The sequence below is a fragment of the Schistocerca americana genome, chromosome 10, assembly GCF_021461395.2.
Source record: "Schistocerca americana isolate TAMUIC-IGC-003095 chromosome 10, iqSchAmer2.1, whole genome shotgun sequence".
In the NCBI taxonomy this organism is placed as follows: Eukaryota; Metazoa; Arthropoda; class Insecta; order Orthoptera; family Acrididae; genus Schistocerca; species Schistocerca americana.
The window spans coordinates 84629779-84653123 of NC_060128.1; positions in this window are offsets into that span (position 1 = coordinate 84629779).

Sequence of the window (23345 nt, forward strand, 5' to 3'; positions counted from 1 at the left end):
TGCCTGGACTTCCAACGTTTGTACGCGCGTTCTCCAAACGGCTAGATGCTGCGAACAGCATCACAACAGCATTCACACACACCAAGGATCCGTTTAACATCTGTTTTCTGCACAGCTACTGGACAAAATACCTCACCTGCGCACGGGAGTACGTACTTAACAGTTTCCTGTAATCTGTCTCTACTACTGAATTGTATTTATAGTTAAAATAACATACTTGACAAAGCATACTGTTACATTCAAAAAACTTAAGGAAACAGAGCAGCGTGGCGTCTTCGATAGCTATCTATATTTCAACAGATGTACAGCACGTCATTTTCAACCCATAAATACAGCGAAAGAGCTTTTAATGGGGACTTAATATGTACCATAATATTGACAACTACGCTTCTCGCTTTTGGCAAGATCAATATGTAGCCAAAAGCCGAGAAGCGTAGTTGTCACTATTATGGTACATATTAAGTCCCCATTAAAAGCAAGAGTCAAAATTAGAAAATCATCAAGACTCTTTTCAAGCAACCCTTATGTATATGTCTGATGCATGAATTACTGCATCCCTTTGTCAAGAACGTGTAGTATCGATGGAGGCAGGGGAGGGCTCCCCATTACCCCCCCATTATCCCCCATTACCCCCCATATGCTAGTGCAAAGTCATACTGTTGCGCGTGCAGCTGCCTCTGTGTAACAGAGATAAGATCTATACGTTAAACTCAATGTTGGAATCAGCGCCGACATCCAGTAAGTACGGTATAATGGTGATAAGGTAAAAAGAGTTCCTAGGCTTGAGATATTTAATAGTAGAGACGGAACTGCTTATTGTACCTTTCACATATGAGAAGTATATAACAGAGATATCAGAGATATGGGTAAATCATGCTTTACATCTACAATACCACTAGTACTAAGGACCAGGAATCATCGTAAAACTAATGAACAGGAAAGGGCATGTGTATGGATCTTTTATGTAAAAATATTAAAGTTTCTGGTGATGTACCATTATATTTCAAGGTCCCTCTGTGTTCTGTGGATGTGTACTGAATTTTACCTTTACCAAAGTTAATGCAACGCAGTGTGGTAATGATTGGTTAACTATTGCAGTAGTACGGTATAATGGTGTTAAATAAGGCATGTTGATGAACCTTTATCTATGGAACCACTGATGAAAACAATCTAAAACTTTTTCAGACAACTGACCCATATTTTTAATGTCTACTATAGCAGAATTAAGATAACATACAAAAGAAACAGCAATGTAACTTTTTTAAATTATACGAGTGACACAATTAGTACATGTAAGCCACTAGACGCATACCAGTTCTAATCTCTACCATGATTGTGATTCAATAGGTACGTTATAATAGGTGCGTTATAATAAAACAGGTCACAAAGTTTCATATAGCTGTCACAAGTAGCCACAGAAATAAAAATGTGAATCTTCGTTTGTTTAAGAGAGTGTATCTCGGAAAGTACCTTAACGATTACTTTGAAATTTTGACACAACATTGTTGTCTAGTATGAAAATGTTTTTGGTACATAATTCTTTAATATATGCATGTTTTAATAACGTAATATATATATATATATATATATATATATATATATATATATATATATATATATATATATAAGAAATATATAATCGGAAAACATTACCAAAAATCTTAAAATGTACCTTTCCGATTTACTTCAAGTAAGATACATGTAGACTATATACTTTTAAATATATAAATATATATACTATGTTATAAAAAGTTTCCGGACACCTTGCTGAAAATGACTTACAAGTTCGTGGCGCCCTCCATCGGTAATGCTGGAATTCAGTATGGTGTTGGCCCACCCTTAGCCCTGGTGACAACTTCCTCTCTCGAAAGCATGCGTTCAATCAGGTGCTGGAAGGTTTCTTGAGGAATGGCAGCCCATTATTCACGGAGTGCTGCACTGACGAGAGGTATCGATGTCAGACGGGGAGGCCTGACACGAAGTCGGAGTTCCCAAACATCCCAAAGGTGTTCTATAGGATTCAGCTCAGGACTCTGTGTAGGCCAGCCCGTTACAGAGATGTTATTGTCGTGTAACCACTCCGCCACAGGCCGTGCTTTATGAACAGGTGCTCGATCGTATTGAAAGATGCAACTGACATCTCCGAATTGCTCTTCAATAGTGGGAGGCGAGAAGGTGCTTAAAACACCAATGTAGGTCTGTACTGTGATAGTGCCACGCAAAATAACAAGGGGTGCAAGCCCCCTCCACGAAAAACACGACCACACCGTAACACCACCGCCTCCGAATTCTACTACACACGCTGGCAGATGACGTTCACCGGGCATACTCACACCCTGCCATCGGATCGCCACACTGTGTACCGTGATTCGTCACTCCACACAACGTTTTTCCACTGTTCAATCGTCCAACGTTTACGCTCCTTACACCAAGCGAGGCGTCGCTTGGCATTTACCAGCGTGATGTGTGGCTTATGAGCAACCGCTGGACGATGAAATCCAAGTTTTCTCAATTCCCGTCTAACTGTCTTAGTATTTGCAGTGGAACCTGATGCAGTTTGAAATTCCTGTGTGATGGTCTGGATAGACGTCTGCCTACTATACATCACAACCCTCTTCAAATGTCGGCGGTCTCTGTCGTCCAACAGACGAGGTCGGCCTGTACGCTTTTGTGCTGTACGTGTCCCTTCACGTTTCGACTTATCACATCGCATCAGTGGACCTATGGATGTTCGGGAGTGTGGAAATCTCGCGTACAGACGTATGACACAAGTGATACCCAGTCACCTGACCACGTTCGAAGTCCGTGAGTTCCGCGGAGCGCCCCATTCTGCTCTCACACGATGTCTAATGACCACTGAGGTCGCTGATATGGAGTACCTAGCAGCACAATGCACCTAATATGAAAAACGTATGTTTTTGGGGTTGTCCGGGTACTTTTGATCACATAGTGTATATGCAATATAATATAGTGAAAAGTTGTTACAAACAGGAAAGTTGTATTGATGGGTTATTGGTTTATGATTAGAATACCACATAGAATCTGAATTTGTTGTAACAATAAACAAGGCTCAAGGTGAGAGGGAAGGAGGGAACAGGAGATGGACATAGGGGGGGGGATAAGGAATAACCAAAGAAAACGGAAAGGAAGAAATAGGTGGGGAAGGAGAAGATGGACAGAGAAAGTGGGGGCAGGGGGGCAGGAGGTGACGCACTGAGAGAGGGGGAGAGAGAGGGGGCAGGGGGAGAGATGGAGATTAGGACGCGTATCCAATTTCCATACGTATCAAAACCAGGTGCTTTCTCTCTTCTTTCTTTCCCTTTCAAGCTGGCTGAGCCACAGCAATGCGTGGCCGGGTACAGCTAGTAAAGTATAAAAAAAGTCGTTTTGAGAAAGTCTCGTTTAAAAATTAAAATGGTGTAAACTCACTCATATTTTGAAATGAAGGTTCAAAAGCACCCAACAACATAGTCAGGAATGTCTTCTTTGCCTAAAAGCTTCTCCTTCTGGCTGACCTTATTTCTTTGGTGGTGAGCTCGACTGCACGCTAAGTCTCTGCAAGTCTCGACTTGTCTAATTATGTCATCCACTTTACGGTATGACAGGCCCAGGTGACGTGGAGACGGGCTAGAACTCTTATTCTCCCCACGTTTCCCTCATTAAATGTTAATACAGCATCACTAGTTCCCCGCTTCACAAATAAACTTTTGGGCACTCTTGTTCAGATAACATTATTGAAAGACTCAATGGAATTCCATCTAGATACTTTCAGAAGTGGTCTGGGTTAACCATGTTTCCATAAGCTCGCTTGATAGCTTCCTTAAGAGCTTCAGGAACAGTACTTTTGTGTTCAAAATACTCTCCTGAAACTTCAGCCTTCCGGAACGTATACCATGATTCAGGTTCAGGTGGGCCAAGAGAATTTATCGACTATCTGTCAGTTGAGATGTTTTAGAATTATAAGGCCAAGAATGCCTCCTTCATACTTCATAAATCGTTTCCGTTATTCTTGTTGGATATTCCATAATACTGCTGAAGCTGATCTGTTGTTTTATCAGCCAGTCGACCCCTGAGTGGTTTGTCATCTGACAGTGTGGTGGTGTAAAGAGTTTGTTTAAATTCTCTCAAGTCTGAATCTGAAGCGTGTGCCCATCCTCCTTTGTATGTGTCCCTTGCATTACAGTTTATTTATACCGATATTTCGTATTATTTGATTCAACTACATACTTTTAGGCTTTAGAATAGTATACAAAGGGATGCATGCCCGAAATTAGCTCGTTTCAGAGATAGGCAAGTAACGCATTAAAATTAAAAAAAATACGTCTAAAAAATCACACAAAGAGAAGTTATTATCATTTTGTGGAGGAAATAGTGAAGAATATTGTAGGGCGTCCTTTGCAAAATGGCAGAAATTTTGATTTTTTACTATTCACCTGCAAACTCTCCTTAAACCTGATCAGTCACCTGCAAACTCTCCTTAAGCCATCGCTAGGTGAGTCTCCACTGACCACGAACTATAATATGGAATATGTAGAAAGACAACATACATTCACGCACATCACAAAATTCTAGCGCCAACACACAATAAAAGATGACCAACATCAGAAGTTGTTATTAAAGAGTATTAATAGTGACCAGGATTCCACGCACAATTTAAGGTGAAACCTCCATCTCTATTTGTAAGGACACTTCCTAACTTCAAAGGCCTTCCTGCGGTGGATACACACAGTCAACACGGATTTAGAAAACATCGTTCTTGTGAAACACAATTAGATGTTTAGTTCCACGAAGTGTAGAGTGCTATTGACAAGGGATTTCAAATTGATTCCGTATTTCTGGTTTTCCAGAAGGCTTTTGACGCTGTACAACGCAGGCGGCTTGTGGCGAAATTGCGTCCTAATTAAGTGTCGTCTTAGGTATGTGACGGGATTCTTGATTTCCTATCAGAGAGGTCACAGTTCATAGTAGTTGACGGAAAGTCATCGAGGAAAACAGAAGTGATTTCTGGCGTTCCCCAAGGTAGTGTTACAGGCCCTTTGCTGTTCCTTATCTGTATGAACGACTTGGGAGACAATCTGAGCAGCCATCTTCGGTTGTTTGCAAATGACGCTGTCGTTTATCGACTAGTAAAGTCATTAGAAGATCAAAACAAACTGCAAAACGATTTAGAAAACATACCTGTGTGGTGCGAAAAATGGCAATTGACCCTAAATAACGAAAAGTGTGAGGTCATCCATTTGAGTGCTAAAAGGAATCCTTTAAACTTCGTTTACACGATAAATCAGTCAAATGTAAAGGACGTAAATGCAACTAAATACCTACGAATTACAATTACGAACGACTTAAATTGCAACGACCACACAGAAAATGTTATGGGATGGATAACCAAAGACTGCGTTTTATTGGCAGACCACTTACAAAATGTAACAGATCTACTAAAGAGACTGCCTACACTACGCATGTCCGTCCTCTTTTAGAAAACTGCTGCGCGGTGTGGGATCCTTACCAGATAGGACTGACGGAGTAAATCGAAAACGTTCAAAGAAGGGCAGCACGTTCTGTATTATCGCTATATAGCGGAGAGAGTGTCATGGACATGATACAGGATTCGGGTTGGACATAATTAAAACAAAGGCGTTTCTCCTTGCGACGAGAACTTGTCACGAAATTTCAGTCACCAGCTTTCTCCACCGAATTTAAAAATACACTACTGGAAATTGAAATAAGAACACCGTGAATTCATTGTCCCAGGAAGGGGAAACTTTATTGACACATTCCTGGGGTCAGATACATCACATGATCACACTGACAGAACCACAGGCACATAGACACAGGCAACAGAGCATGCACAATGTTGGCACTAGTACAGTGTATATCCACCTTTCGCAGCAATGCAGGCTGCTATTCTCCCATGGAGACGATCGTAGAGAAGCTGGATGTAGTCCTGTGGAACGGCTTGCCATGCCATTTCCACCTGGCGCCTCAGTTGGACCAGCGTTCGTGCTGGACGTGCAGACCGCGTGAGACGACGCTTCATCCAGTCCCAAATATGCTCAATGGGGGACAGATCCGGAGATCTTGCTGGCCAGGGTAGTTGACTTACACCTTCTAGAGCACGTTGGGTGGCACGGGATACATGCAGACGTGCATTGTCCTGTTGGAACAGCAAGTTCCCTTGCCGGTCTAGGAATGGTAGAACGATGGGTTCGATGACGGTTTGGATGTACCGTGCACTATTCAGTGTCCCCTCGACGATCATCAGTGGTGTACGGCCAGTGTAGGAGATCGCTCCCCACACCATGATGCCGGGTGTTGGCCCTGTGTGCCTCGGTCGTATGCAGTCCTGATTGTGGCGCTCACCTGCACGGCGCCAAACACGCATACGACCATCATTGGCACCAAGGCAGAAGCGACTCTCATCGCTGAAGACGACACGTCTCCATTCGTCCCTTCATTCACGCCTGTCGCGACACCACTGGAGGCGGGCTGCACGATGTTGGGGCGTGAGCGGAAGACGGCCTAACGGTGTGCGGGACCGTAGCCCAGCTTCATGGAGACGGTTGCGAATGGTCCTCGCCGATACCCCTGGAGCAACAGTGTCCCTAATTTGCTGGGAAGTGGCGGTGCGGTCCCCTACGGCACTGCGTAGGATCCTACGGTCTTGGCGTGCATCCGTGCGTCGCTGCGGTCCGGTCCCAGGTCGACGGGCACGTGCACCTTCCGCCGACCACTGGCGACAACATCGATGTACTGTGGAGACCTCACGCCCCACGTGTTGAGCAATTCGGCGGTACGTCCACCCGGCCTCCCGCATGCCCACTATACGCCCTCGCTCAAAGTCCGTCAACTGCACATACGGTTCACGTCCACGCTGTCGCGGCATGCTACCAGTGTTAAAGACTGCGATGGAGCTCCGTATGCCACGGCAAACTGGCTGACACTGACGGCGGCGGTGCACAAATGCTGCGCAGCTAGCGCCATTCGACGGCCAACACCGCGGTTCCTGGTGTGTCCGCTGTGCCGTGCGTGTGATCATTGCTTGTACAGCCCTCTCGCAGTGTCCGGAGCAAGTATGGTGGGTCTGACACACCGGTGTCAATGTGTTCTTTTTTCCATTTCCAGGAGTGTATTTTCTTACCACCGACCTATATACGGAGAAGCGATTATCATAGTAAAATAGGGAGATCAGAGCTCGCACGGAAAGATATAGGTGTTCGTTTCTTCTGCGCGCTATACGAGATTGGAATAAAAGAGAATTGTGAAGGCAGTTCGATGAATCGTCTGCCACACATTTAAATCTGATTCGCAGAGTATCCATGTAGACGTAGATAATACGGTGTTTCCTGTCAGATCACCAAAGTTAAGCGCTGCCGGGCCTGACTAGCACTAGGATCGGTGACCGTTCCGGTCTACCGAGAGGTGTTGGCAGCAGATGTGCACTTATCCCTTGTGAGGTCAATTGAGGAGCGATTTGACTGAGAAGTAGCTGCTGTGGCCACGAAAACTGACAATGGCTGGAAGAGCGATGTTTGACCATATACATGCATTTGAATTCGGTTGATTTTAAATGTGGGTACACAGTATGGGCGAAGCAAGTCGGCTAGGGAGATTTGTAATGCAGAGCAAGCATTTTTCGTAACACTTGTCTATTAGCTTTCTTTCCTGAGGAGGAGTTGAGATGGGACTTGCTATGCACTGAGATTTATATACACTATGTGATCAAAAGTGTCCGGACGCCACCAAAAACGTACACTTTTCGTATTAGGTGCATTATGCTGCCACCTACTGCCAGGTACTCCATGTCACCGACCTCAGTAGGCATTAGACATCGTGAGAGAGCAGAATGGGGCGCTCCGCGGAACTCACGGACTTCGAACGTGGCCAGGTGATTGGGTGTCACTTGTGTCATACGTCTGTACGCGGGATTTCCATAATCCTAAACATCCCTAGGTTCACTGTGTCCGAGTTCATAGTGGAGTGGAAATGTGAAGGGTACGTACAGCACAAAAGCGTACAGGCCGACCTCATCTGTTGGCTGACAGAGACCGCCGACAGTTGAAGAGGGTCGTAATGTGTAATAGGCAGACATCTATCCAGACCATCACACAGGAATTCCAAATTGCGTCAGGATCCAACCAAGTACTAAGACAGTTAGGCAGGAGGTGAGAAAACTTGGATTTCATTGTCGAGCGCCTGCTCATAAACCACACATCTCGCCGGTAAATGCCAAACGACGCCTCGCTTGGTGCAAGGAGCGTAATCATTGGACGATTGAACAGGGGAAAAACGTTGTGTGGAGTGACAAATCACGGTACACAGTGTGGCGATCCGATGTTAGTGTGTGATTATGGCGAATGCCCGGGGAACGTCATCTGCCAGTGTGTGAAGTGCCAGCAGTAAAATTCGGAGGCGGTGGTGTTATGGTGTGGTCGTGTTTTTCATGGAGGGGGCTTGCATTCCTTGTTGTCTCGCGTGGCATTATCACAGCACAGGTCTACATTGATGTTTTAAGCACCTTCCCACTGTTGGTGAGCAGTTCAGGAATGGCGATTGCATCTTTCAGCACGATCTGTTCATAATGTACGGCCTGTGGAGGAGTGGTTACACGACAATAACGTCCCTCTATCGGACTGGCCTACACTGAGTCCTGACCTGAATCCTGTAGAACACCTTTGGAACGTTTTGGGACGCCGACTTCGTGCCAGGCCTCACCGACCGACATCGATACCTCTTCTCAGTGCAGCTCTACGTGAAGAATGGGCTGCCATTACCCAAGAAACCTTCCAGCACCTGATTGAACGTATGCCTGCGAGAGTGGAAGCTGTCATCAAGGCTAAGGGTGAGGCAACACCTTATTGAATTCCAGCATTACCGATGGAGGTCGCCACGAACGTGTAAGTCATTTTCTGCAAGGTGCCCGGAAACATTTGTTCACATAGTGTATATAGTTGATAGAAATAAGGAGAACCAATTGTCTCATTGTCCCTTAAGTTTAAATTATGGTTTTCTTTCGTTACTTTAAAAATCAAAATGTTCAAATAAAATTCTTTTCTTTTAAATTTTAGTTGGGTGTTAATGTTGATTGGGGGGAGTGGACTGAAGTCACTAGCTAATCTCTGGTTACATTCAGGGCTAATAAAAATTCTCAGAAATGTAGGGAACCTCTGCCATAAGATGACCAATACCAGGCCAGTGTGTGGAATAGCAGAGTAGTCCCGCTGTTGTAAATGTTGTGAAGCACGTACTTCACATATTTAAATTTCCTTGTAGAGTACCATACTTTTTAAATTGCATAATAGGTTTCTGATTCCAAAGAAGCTATCGTCCTGGTTCCTGAAAGTTTTAGTCTAGCTTTAACTTGTGGGATGTTTTTAATTTTTGATATTTAATATACGATGTAAAGTAATAATCCTGAGAAACATTGAAATCAACTTTTTATTCGCTGACAATGCAGCTTCCATTCCAAATACTGAAGACCATCTTCAAAGGCTTATGGACAAATTTGCTGCTCTTGTTAGTGAATGTGAAGGAGACTTTGACTCGGTTTCTTTCTCATTTCTCTCAGTATCCGTTTGCTGTCAAGAAACCATTCGTGTTTGAAAAGATTACATGACATAGAAAATGAAGCACCTAAAAGGGAAGGAGGGAAGTTCACATGCTGAGAGGGTGTGTGATGTTAGATCAGAGATTATAGAATCAAATCAAATTTAGAAAGAACTTGGCACTTTTCAAAAATGGCTCTGAGCACTATGGGACACAACTGCTGAGGTCATAAGTCCCCTAGAACTTAGAACTACTTAAACCTAACTAACCTAAGGACATCACACACATCCATGCCCCAGGCAGGATTCGAACCTGCGACCGTAGCAGTCGCGCGGCTCCGGACTGAGCGCCTAGAACCGCTAGACCACCGCGGCCGGCTTGGCACTTTTAACTCACTTGTCATCGTGAGGTAGTAACCCCTCTGGACTGATGCGTACTCTGTGTGTCATACAGCTGTTGTATTCTCTCCTGAGGCAACCTGGCCCACAGCTGTTGAAACTAGTCTGTGATATCTCGGATTCTGGCACTGGGACGGAGTTGACATCGGAGTTGGTCCCATACATATTCTATCTTGGTGCCCACCAGACTGCATCATCATTACGCAGACTGGCCATAGAGTGAAGTGTCGTGTGGAAGAGCATTGTCCTGCTGAAAAATGGCACCACGAATCTGTTGCGTGAAAGGGAACACATGAGGACACACGGTGTCCCTGAACTGTAATCATAACGAATGGCTCGACAGACCGTGACGTCAAGAGTAACACAGCTGCGCCCCTCTGAAGCGCTGAAAGAATGGTACTGCTCCAAAGGTCGTCGCCATACTCCCCAGCGATCGTCATCTGCGGTAATGCAGCACCACGATTTATTATTGAACCCAATGCACGCCGTTCAGCAGCAATCCAAGCTTCCGCGTCACAGCACCACCCAAAATGCAGCCGTTTGTTGCGATGTTAGCGACAGCCGATGCGTAGGACCGTAATTCCCTAATCCGTGTGTTGCTAATCTCCGACCAGTGATTCAAGAAGTTGCAGAATATTGCAGGAAGTCCATTATTTGTTCTTGGGTGGCAGGCACATGAGTGGAGGGGTTGCAATGCGCTTCGTGCACAATACGGCCCTCCTCTCTTACGGTGGTCGCTCGTTGTCGACCTGAAACCTTGACGACAAGTATCCTCACATTCCCCAACAGCCCAGCAACGGGCTATTGTAGCACCTCACAAATTTTGGACGCTGCACTATTCGACCAGCTAGCAGAATCATATCCACAGTGAGCCCCTTTTCAAAGTCAAAAAAATGATTCAAATGGCTCTGAGCACTATGGGACTTAACATATATTGCCATCAGTCTCCTAGAACTTAGAACTACTTAAACCTAACTAACCTAAGGACATCACACACATCCATGCCCGACGCAGGATTCGAACCTGCGACCGTAGCAGTCGCGCGGCTCCGGACTGAGCGCCTACAACCGCTAGACCACCGCGGCCGGCTTTTCAAAGTCGGTCAGGTGTTGATCACATTGACTCACACATGTAGACGGCAAGTCCTTCACGGTAATCACTCAACCCTAGCCTGGAAACAACACTAAACACGAAAAACAGTAATGCACTGCCGGCCGGTGTGGCCGTGCGGTTCTAGGCGCTTCAGTCTGGAACCGCGTGACCGCTACGGTCGCAGGTTCGAATCCTGCCTCGCGCATGGATGTGTGTGATGTCCTTAGGATAGTTAGGTTTAAGTAGTTCTAAGTTGTAGGCGACGACCTCAGGTGTTGAGTCCCATAGTGCTCAGAGCCATTTGAACCATTTTTTTAGTAATGCACTCTAGTGCGCTTTCTAACTGTGAAAAGCTTGGTTGATAAAATAACAGATCCTGGGAAAGTACGCCAAATGAAAAGCTTCTGCAGTCTGGAACCGCGGGACTGCTACGGTCGCAGGTTCGAATCCCGCCTGGGGCATGGATGTGTGTGATGTCCTTAGGTTAGTTAGGTTTAAGTAGTTCTAAGTTCTAGGGGACTTATGACCTAAGATGTTGAGTCCCATAGTACTCAGAGCCATTTGAGTCATTTTTTTTAAAAGCTTCTACTTATTATCTAATCCAGACTGTAAAAGAAAAAAAATAGGAAGGAACTGTTAATCAGAATTCAGGGAGAAGTTTTGATCTAAATCACAGTAGATTCATTCATTATTAACATTAAAAGACAACAAAAATGACGAAAGGAACATTACAGAAACATTTTTATTTAACAAACGCTTTCACTAACATGAGGTCTATGGTGTACAAAGTGATCACCTGGGGATCGACACACAACACTAACCAGAACACTAATCGCTTTATCTGACTTCATACACGTGAATCCGGGTTATGGCAGAAAACTACGCCACCACCAAGCACCTGTACTCTACTATTCGAAAAAGAAAAATATTGTTCGAAATAACAGGGTGCTGAGAAATATATATTAGAGCCCTACGCTGCAGTAGCGAATACTTTACCCTCCTACTGGTCAGAGCGGCACACCACGATGCATACGGCGACTGAAGTCATGGACGGCGGCAATCTGTTATTAATGGCATGTTACCGAAAAATGTAAGTACTCGGCCTCATGTTCGGTTAATTCGGAACACAGGTAATTTCCTACGAGCCTCTGAAGCCCCAGTGGGTTCCAGTGTGCAGGTGGACCCGTTTGCTGTTCTGCCAAACTAGTTTGACTCTGAGCCACAACTGTGTGTGATGGAATGTGTCAAATGTTTAGACGGCCGACTCAATACATATAAGTGCACCTACCCGTCACTCGTTGTGTGCTTGATGTTAGAAGGAGTACCTCTGACGGTTCAGAAGGTGACTGGCACAGTCTCTAAGTGGCACACTAGCGAAGGACACAAGTCTCACCGTTTAGGTAGAGACCTGCAGTTCTTTACTAGCGAAGTGCCAGTACAAGAGTGACTTTTTCCTTTCTGCTCGCTTCCTCCTCAGCTCGGTACCAAAAGTACATTTTAGGTTATAGACTCCCCCTACTTTTGCACAAGCCAATCATGAGCTGGTGCCTAGCATTCTTAGTTCTGTGAGCGGCCTTTGCTCTGCAAACACCGATTTGACCAATCAGAGATTTTAAAGTTAATTGCGAGAAAATGGAACAAAGATTCAGCTTTGCAGCCTCTTTCCCACGCGTTTGTCATGTCCTTTGCTAACAAAATGCTCAGGACGGAAGCACAGCCCCCCATAAACAGCTTGTTATCTCCCCTGCTGCATCCATTTCAAAGTTTCCAAAGAACGGCCATAAATTCGCTAAACGCGTCGTGCTTTCACAAATATGTTTTGAAACAGAGCCTGGACGTGTGGGCGCCAGTTGCCCTGTCTCACGGAAGTTCGCAGAACGTTCACAGTTCTTTTGTCAGCTTCCTCCCTAACAAGGGCCCATCCTCTGTTATATTGCCGGTCTACAATGAACGCAGGTAAAGCTTACCATCATTCCTTCCCTATAGCACTCAAAGAAGACCATTAACTACTGCCCACCATTTCATCATAATGTATGAAGTCAAATCGCAGTAAAGATCATATTTCGTAAGAACATGAAGCAGCATAACACCGACTCAGAAGTGAGAGTGCCCTGCAATCTCTTAACTGTCGCAGAGAAATGTTACTGTAGCCGGCCAGGGTGGCCGAGCGGTTCTACGCGCTACAGTCTGGAACCGCACGACCGCTACGGTCGCAGGTTCGAATCGAATCCTGCCTCGGGCATGGATGTGTGTGATGTCCTTAGGTTACTTAGGTTTAAGTAGTTCTAAGTTCTAGGGGACTGATGACCTCGGAAGTTGAGTCCCATAGTGCTCAGAGCCAATGTTACTGTAATCTTTTACGTACCCACTGATGATGTGAATATAGTATCCTCGCTGCCACCGTAGTGTCTTGTACCAAGGAAGTAAGGGAGAGGATATTGTTCTTGGTGGCCAGTATTATTCCACATGTTTGCTCATCCACAATCCTTGATGCCATTTTCTCTCTTACTTACAAATATTTTATGAGTGTGCTCTCGCTCCAATGGAAATATCTTAGCCACACAGTACCGGGCGTAAAAACGTTTAAAAATTGGTTTTTTCTTTACCAGAAAGACACTGTGTTTAACTTGCAGCGCAAGCTACATACGTTCTCTGTAAGTCACCATACGGTGTGTGGTGGTGGATGTAAATACAACTAGATTCATTTTTCACCTTCCTTCTCTAGTTTCTGGAGAACCTATAGCTGTTCCCCCTTTCCCCGTATGAGACAGAATTTTTCCGATTTCAAGTGTTGTGCTCAAAGAAGAAGGCATATGCTGGAGGAAGCCATGTGTTTCTCAGCTCCTCTTGGAACGAGGCCAGGCCGCAAATTTACGAGTAAGGTTCTCTGTGCTGCACGAGGACTCTGGTGTATGTCTGCCCCCACTGGAGTGTTCTGAGCGTCTCTGTGACATTCTCACACTGACTGAACAAACCTTTGAAGAGCCGCGAAACTCTTATTTGCATATTTCCTGTCTCTTACGTTAATACAAGTTCGTGAATGTTGCAGATCAACAAAGAGTACACAACAATCGGTTGAAGGACGGATTGGCAAGCAGCCTCTTTAGTGCGCATCGGTACCTCCTGAGGATTCTAATAATAAATCTGAGACTGGCACCTGGCATACCTACAGCTAGGTTCACCTGCTTGCACCACCTTAAGCCACTCAGAACGGAACTCCTGGACACTTGAAGGTTGTCACCGATTCCATAGGCTTACTGCCAACAGTGTAGTCAAACCATGTCGGATCATTTTGGTTATTTATTTCTAAACGATAAAACGGTCACCTCGTCACCCACACCCAGTTGTGGTTGCCCATCTGACCGCTTCCCGGGGCAACAAAAAATTCATTTTCACTACTTTATATATAATTACTGACCCAATTGAAAATTTTAAATAATTTTACGTGAAGGGTTTAACAAAAAACTCCAGTATTAAAGTTTGTTTATTTATTTCTAAACGATAAAACGGTCACCTCGTCACCCACACCCAGTTGTGGTTGCCCATCTGACCACTTCCCGGCGCAACAAAAAATTCATTTTCACTACTTTATATATAATTACTGACCCAATTGAAAATATTAAATAATTTTACGTGAAGGGTTTAACAAAAAACTCCAGTATTAAAGTTTGAAATTATTTATATGTCTTGAATGTGTCGCAAATTCCCCAGACTGTTCACACAGTGTTTCGAAATCAGAGATCTTTGTTGGTTCAAATGGCTCTGAACACTATGGGACATAACATCTGAGGTGATCATTCCCCCAGAACTTAGAACTACTTAACCCTAACGAACCTAAGTACATGACACACATCCATGCCCGAGGCAGGATTCGAACTTGCGACCGCAGCAGCAGCGCGGTTCCGGACTGAAGCGCCTAGAACCGCTCGGCCACAATGGCCGGCAGAGATGTTTGTGATTTCCTACAGATCTTACACACAATTTCAAGTCTTTCCGAAACATTTTTTTCTCGCTGACGCCACCTCCCACAAAATAATAAAAGAAAGAAAGTTCATCGCTTACTGCATGTTCGCTGGCCAAGCAGTATGACTTCAACATCAGACGAGACGTTTTTTTTTTTTTTTACTACTGCTTCTACTCTCAAAACTTTTGATAGGGAGATATACATGCAGCAGAGCCGTGGTGGCCTTCTGGGTAGCCCAAAAGACTCTGACTTTGGAGGTGCTGGGTTCGATCCTCGGTAGAAGTACAGCTGCTTCCTCTTTCGAGTCTCTCCAGGACGGCCCCAGGTGCACCTAGTCTGCTGTGAGACTGAGTACCCGGCAACTCTCCCAGGCGTAAAAGCAACCCTCCCCCTCCTACCGGCGCGGCGGACAGAAGGGCTGCACTGAACCCGCAGTCAGGGTGATTGTTCGTCACGGGCCCGCGTCACAGACTTCAGATTTTGCATACATACAGCCCTGAATGTACGTGCAAAATTGTATCATCGTACCGTACATAGTTGAGCAGGTATGACTTCATAAACTTGAATAAATCTCGTGTGTGCTGTTATGCACGTACAAATCGTATGAAATGCATTGTAATACTTCTGCCCCAGAGCTCCTTTTTTTATATACATGTTTTTATTGATTGCTACCAGTTTCGAGCATGGCCCATTTCAAAATGGAGATAATTAAATGAGAGCTAGTTATTGTTAGTACACACTGATGAGCAAAAACATCCACTCGCCAGCGCGAGGTTGAATGGCGCCTGGTGGAGTTACGCGCACGTGACGCAGTAAGGAAAGACTGTAAGCGGAACAGAGACGAATCGGCAGTCATTATAAGAGGCCTGTTCACAGAGTAAGCTCCGATTGATTGCCAAATTGAAACCACAGTGAACATCAGAAATGTTTTACTTGTAACAATTAGCTACACCTTTCAGCTACTTCTCTACGTAGTCGCCGTTCTGACTTAGACTTTTGTCATAGCGTTGTACCAACTTTTCAATAGCCTCATCATAGAAGGCAGCCGCCAGTGCTTTCCGCCAATTCTCCACGCTGGCCTGCACCTCGTTGTCTGTGTCAAAATGTTGTCTTCAAAGACAGCGGTTCATGTGACCAGAGATGAAACTCAGGGGGATACAATTGCGGACTGTATTGTGGGTAATCTCACATTTCCATTTGAAAACGATGCAGGAGCATCTTCATTGCCCCTGCAGAATGCGGCTGAGAATTGTCTTGAAGAAGAAACAGCACGACAGTTATGTAATGTTAGCTGCATAGCTTCAGGCGAAATTTCTCACCAGGCCCTCGTACTTGGCGGCAGACACTATTTTCTAGACATCTTTACGCACTCACTGCGAGCTCAGAAATGAGAAGAGCGACGTGATGCTAACTGGGGTTATACTAGACACACTACCCAACACATCTGTGCAAAGCTTTATCGGATTTTCATAGTCGTTTCCATTTCGCGACCGATCGGAGCTTACTTTCTGAACGCCCCTCGTAGCTAAGACTCGGGCCGCAAATGTGGAAATCAACTGATGTAATCAGTTTTGAGAAAGGTCGCATCGTTGTGGAGCTGCGGGTTGAGACGAGAATCTCTGAACCGGCGAAACTGGTCGCCTGTTGGCATAGGACAGTGCGTGAGCAGCTATGGAAACTGGTTGCAGGATGGAGAAGTAGCGAGTAGTCCGTATGGTATTTGACGACCACGTGTCATCACAAAACATATTAGTCGGAGGACCCCCGCTGTGCAATCCAGGATAGGCATCAATCTGTGGCAGATGTGACGACAAGTACAATGCTGGAGCAGGCACAAGTGTTTCGGAGCACACCGTTCAGAGGCCATAGTTCAACATGGAGCTCGACGTCACACGACCCCTACGTGTTCCTGTGTTGACCCAACGACATCGTGCAGTGCTCACAGCGTCACTGAGTTTCCACCGTGGATCTGCAGAGACGCTTCGCCCATCGAATGAATCGCACTTCTTGTTACACCAGGTCGATGGTTGGGTCCTTACACGCCCCCATTTAGGTGAATGGCTGCAACAAACATGTACCGCCCCATACAAGCAGGACGGCGAGGGCACATTGAGTTCATTGAGTTCCATGGAATCTGTGGTGATAATCGAAGGCATTATGAGAGCGGTGAACTATGTCAACATTATCGCGAGCCACGTGCATCACTTCTTGCTTGAAGTCCCTCCTACAGCGATCACATCTACCAGCAGGATAACTCTCCGCGACACAAGGCCAGAATCGTGCTGCAGTGGTTTGAGGAGCGTGATAGCGAACTCAAATTGATGTCTCGGCCAGCAAATGCCCTGATCTGCACCCACTGGGACATGTATCTGGCGCCAGCTGAATGCCCGCAAACCACAGTCCCCTAATTTGATAATAATAACTGTAATAATAATAACTATAATAACTTGAGCTGTGCCACATACTTCTGGAATCCTGTGAGTGACGTGTGGAATTGATGCTAAGCAGAATCGCTGCTGTACTGTGCTTGAAAAGTGTTCCAAAAAGCTATTAAGCTGGTGATCATAATGTTTTGGCTCACCGTTGTATATTTAATTACATACATATAAATTTGTAATAATTTGGTCAAATATAATTATTTTACTCACACAATAAGATTGTAAAATCATTTTTCAAATAGGCTGTCCTTTTGCTTTGTTACATTCGTACATTATTGTAATACTACCGTTCTATGTGTCAGAGATATGATGTGTGTGTAAATTTTTATCTTTGCTTAAAATCGACTTACAAAGTACCTAAAATTTATCATTGTGTTATTCTGAATTATCTGTCACCGATTACAATTTTGTCGAAGTTTTGAATATATTGTTTATTCCTGAATTCTGCTTGTTCGTTTAGGATGTTATTTGGATTTTTTGCCAAATATGTGTAGATTTCTATGTCCTCCACGATCTTCAGGTATCTTACTTCATCGGCTCTATGAAGAATAGTGTTTATATCTCCTGTAGATACAAAGAGCCTTTAGACAAATGTTAAAACAGTCTTTTCACATTTAGTATGCATTTCCGAGAAAATTAACAGTTCTACACGTCTAAACACACACAAACACACACACACACACACACACACACACACACACACACACACACACATACAGGGTGAGTCACCTAACATTACCGCTGGATATATTTCGTAAACCACATCAAATACTGACGAATCGATTCCACAGACCGAACGTGAGGAGAGGGGCTAGTGTAACTGGTTAATACAAACCATAAAAAAAATGCACGGAAGTGTGTTTTTTAACACAAACCTAAGTTTTTTTAAATGGAACCCCGTTAGTTTTGTTAGCACATCTGAACATATAAACAAGTACGTAATCAGTGCCGTTTGTTGCATTGTAAAATGTTAATTACATCGGGAGATATTGTAACCTAAAGTTGACGCTTGAGTACCACTCCTCCGCTGTTCGATCGTGTGTATCGGAGAGCACCGAATTACGTAGGGATCCAAAGGGAACGGTGATGGACCTTAGGTACAGAAGAGACTGGAACAGCACATTACGTCCACATGCTAACACCTTTTTATTGGTCTTTTTCACTGACGCACATGTACATTACCATGAGGGGTGAGGTACACGTACACACGTGGTTTCCGTTTTCAATTACGGAGTGGAATAGAGTGTGTCCCAACATGTCAGGCCAATAGATGTTCAATGTGGTGGCCATCATTTTCTGCACACAATTGCAATCTCTGGCGTAATGAATGTCGTACGCGCGCAGTACAACTGGTGTAATGTCGCCGCAGGCTGCCACAATACGTTGTTTCATATCCTCTGGGGTTGTAGGCACATCACGGTACACATTCTCGTTTAACGTACCCCACAGAAAGAAGTCCAGAGGTGTAAGATCAGGAGAACGGGCTGGCCAATTTATGCGTCCTCAACGTCCTATGAAACGCCAGTCGAACATCCTGTCAAGGGTCAGCCTAGTGTTCATTGCGGAATGTGCAGGTGCACCATCATGCTGATACCACATTCCTCGACGCGTTTCCAGTGGGACACACTCTATTCCACTTCGTAATTGAAAACAGAAACCACGTGTGTACGTTTACCTCACCCCTCATGGTAATGTACATGTGCGTCAGTGAAAAAGACCAATAAAAAGGTGTTGGCATGTGGACGTAATGTGCTGTTCCAGTCTCTTCTGTACCTAAGGTCCATCACCGTTCCCTTTGGATCCCTACGTAATTCGGTGCTCTCCGATACACACGATCGAACAGCGGAGGAGTGGTACTCAAGCGTCAACTTTAGGTTACAATATCTCCGGATGTAATTAACGTTTTACAATGCAACAAACGGCACTGATTACATATTTGTTTATATGTTCAGATGTGCTAACAAAACTAACGGGGTTCCATTTAAAAAACTTAGGTTTGTGTTAAAAAACATACTTCCGTGCATTTTTTTATGGTTTGTATTAACCAATTACACTAGCCCCTCTCCTCACGTTCGGTCTGTGGAATCGATTCGTCAGTATTTGATGTGGTTCACGAAATATGTCCAGCGGTAACGTTAGGTTCAAATGGCTCTCAGCACTATGGGACTTAACATCTGAGGTCATCAGTCCCCTAGACTTAGAACTACTTAAACCTAACTAACCTAAGGACGCCACACACATCCATGCCCGAGGCAGGATTCGAACCTGCGACCGTAGCAGCAGCGCGGTTCCGGACTGAAGCGCCTAGGACCGCTCGGCCACAGCGGCCGGCTAACGTTAGGTGACTCACCATATATATATATACATATATATATATATATATATATATATATATATATATATATATATATATAGACTGTATTTAGGTAACGCTTAAAAATGGATCCAGCCGGAGTGGCCGAGCGGTTTTAGGCGCTACAGTCTGGAACCGCGCGACCGCTGCGCTCGCAGGTTCGAATCCTGCCTCGGTCATGGATGTGTGTGATGTCCTTAGGTTAGTTAGGTTTAAGTAATTCTAAGTTCTAGGGGACTGATGACCTCAGCAGTTACGTCCCATAGTGCTCAGAGCCATTTTTTAAAAATGGACCATGTTCGATACCGGTAACTATCAACAAATACGCAGCTTTGGTGGACTATCATTACAGTTCATTTCATGGACTTGTTAAACACTGAGATGGATGAGAAAATACATAATGAAAATCGCCGACATTGAACTTCTTGCTGTAGAGGAGAACTACCACGGCCACGTCTTCAGGTATGTGGTAGAGATCCACAAACAGGACAATAGCTTCAACAAGACAGTGCTGAAAAGATCCTGGATATCAGCACTGCAGCGAACGACCGTTGCAAGTAGGCAGGGGAGAAACGCAGCGGTAATGACCAGTGAGAAGCCCTCAGCCATTGGCATGACAGGTACATAACTACATTGTCTGGTCACATTTATGTGACCACCTGTCAAGAGCCTGAATGACCACTTTTAGCAGTGCTGACTACTGCGCGTCATGCAGCAAGAGAGCCAGTGATGTTCTGGAAGATACAGTTAAGGACGTGGAGCCATGCCGACTCCAGTGCCTTGGCCAGCTATCCTAGGTTTCTTGGTTGAAGATCCATGGCACGTACAGTCTCGATTGGGCTCTAATCCGGGGAGTTTGGTGGCCCGGGGAGCAAGGTAAACTCATACTGGTGCTCTTCGAACCACGTGCCTGCACTGCGAGCTGTGTGACACACTGCATTGTCCTGCTCGTAGGGGTGGACACGGTCCCCAAGAATAGATGTATACTTGTGTTGATCAGCTGTGTCTTCCGAAACAAAGAGATCAGACAGGGAATGCCACGATAACATTCCCCACACCATGAAGCTCCGTCCTCGTTGAAGGATGGTTCCCTTCAGATGTTTCACGCCATATACGCCAACTTCCGTCTGTCTGATGGAGCATAAAACCTGATTTATCTGAAGAGACCACCTGTCGTCACTCAGTGGACCTCCAGCTGCGCCCATGGCGTGCAAATTGCAGCCTTCTTCGCTGATAAAAAAAATGAGACTAGGGCCTCACGTTGGGTAGATCGTTCGCCTGGTGCAAGTCTTTCGATTTGACGACACGTCGGCGACTTGCGCGTCGATGGGGATGAAATGATGGTGATTAGGACAATACCATGCCCAGTCCCTGAGCGGAGAAAATCTCTGACCCAGCCAGGAATCTAACCCGGGCGCTTAGGACTGACATTCTGTTGCGCTGACCACTCAGCCACCGGCTTCGCTGATGAACAGCAGTCAACATGACCGTATGAACCAGGGTTCAAATGGTTCAAATGGCTCTGAGCACTATGGGACTCAACTGCTGTGGTCATAAGTCCCCTAGAACTTAGAACTACTTAAACCTAACTAACCTAAGGACATCACACATATCCATGCCCGAGGCAGGATTCGAACCTACGACCGTAGCGGTCGTGCGGTTCCAGACTGTAGCGCCTTTAACCGCTCGGCCACTCCGGCCGGCATGAACCAGGGGCCTGCTGCTTCTGCAGAGGCCCATAAGTAGCAATGTTCACTGAACGGTGGTTGAGAAGTCACTGTTGGTAGCCTCTTGATTCAACCGGGCAGTCAGTTGTTCAAGAGTAGCACGTCTACTCGCCAATACACATCTCTGCACCCGTCGTTCACCCCTGTCCATCTTTGGCCCGTGGTGCACGATTGTTTTGGATGGTGCTGTTCTCATATACGTAGTACACTTTAACCAAGGCGGCACGCAAATGGTTCACAGACTTAGTCGTTTCGGAAATGGATCGAGCGTTCGCCTGAAAGCCAATGATGGGGTCCTTTTGGACATCAAATAATTCTATCTGTTACTGCAGTACCATAACCGCTGCATGTTTTTACATCCCCGACACGCTGTACGTACACTCAAATCCCAGTGCTGCCACCATCCATCTGTGAGTGGTTATTGCACGTTGACGTCAAACGTAGGTGGCGGCGACTTTAATGTGTCTGGACCGTGTCAATCTGTGAGCTGAACTCGACTCCAGTCCGCCACCAGTAGTGGAGGTTGAAATTTTGACAACAGCTGGCATTTTTAATAATTATTATTATTTAGTTGCCGAGAATTCTTCCGGATTGTATGGCCGTGGTCCATGGGACTCTTCTATCCCTGACGTTTCGTCCAAAACTACGATGTACATCTTCAGAGGTGCTCCTGATTGTGCTGAGTCTTCACGTGATATCACGTGAAATCCAGACGACGTCCACTTTACACGGAATTTAGGCCGTTCTTCGACGTCCGACTCGGCAGCAGAGCAAAACATTTTGACATGAAATCGGTTAGTCCAAGGCCTCCCTGTTCTGGTTTTTGAGTGCATCTGGAGTATACAACACTAAAGGCTTTTCCACGCCACAGTGTGCACGAAAGCCTCAATATTTTTGCCTACAGCAGTTAATTCATCTTCTGTCGATTACGTCACCGGTCGGGAGCGACGTGCGGTATCGGTAGGTTCAGTTCTTCGTTTTTGCCGCGGTCGGTGGTGGCGAGCACGTGCGCAAGCGGAATGCAGGCGGGACGCGAAGACGACACCTGGCGGTACAACCGCGGCGCCTCAGACGGTGGAAGGGACAGGGACAGGGACAGTGCCCCACAATGGCGGCGGGTGCTTCGGACAGGTGGAGGACGGACAATGCGGGAGCTCTGTGGCTAGCTGCGGGCGTCTCGGGTTGCCAGGGCTGCTCCGTGCGGGTCCCCGCAGCCGGCATATGTAAGGTACTGCGCGCTTCCCTCCGACAATATCACTCGGCACAGCCCGATCTTAACTCGAGACGCCTCTATCGTTCTCTTTGTCTCGGCGTTCTGCCGCTCTGCCAGCATCCCATTCTCTCGATCTCGGGACGCCAGTTTTACATCTACATCTACATTTATACTCCGCAAGCCACTCAACGGTGTGTGGCAGAGGGCACTTTACGTGCCACTGTCATTACCTCCCTTTCCTGTTCCAGTCGCGTCTGGTTCACGGGAAGAACGACTGCCGGAAAGCCTCCGTGCGCGCTCGAATCTCTCTAATTTTACATTTGTGATCTCCTCGAGAGGTATGAGTAGGGGAAAGCAATATATTCGATACCTCATCCAGAAACGCAGCCTTTCGAAACCCGGACAGCAAGCTACACTGCGATGCAGAGCGCCTCTCTTGCAGAGTCTGCCACTTGAGTTTGCTAAACATCTCCGTAACGCTATCACGCTTACCAAATAATCCTGTGACGAAACGCGCCGCTCTTCATTGGATCTTCTCTATCTCCTCTGTAAACCCAACCTGGTACGGATCCCACACTGATGAGCAGTACTCAAGTATAGGTCTAACGAGTGTTTTG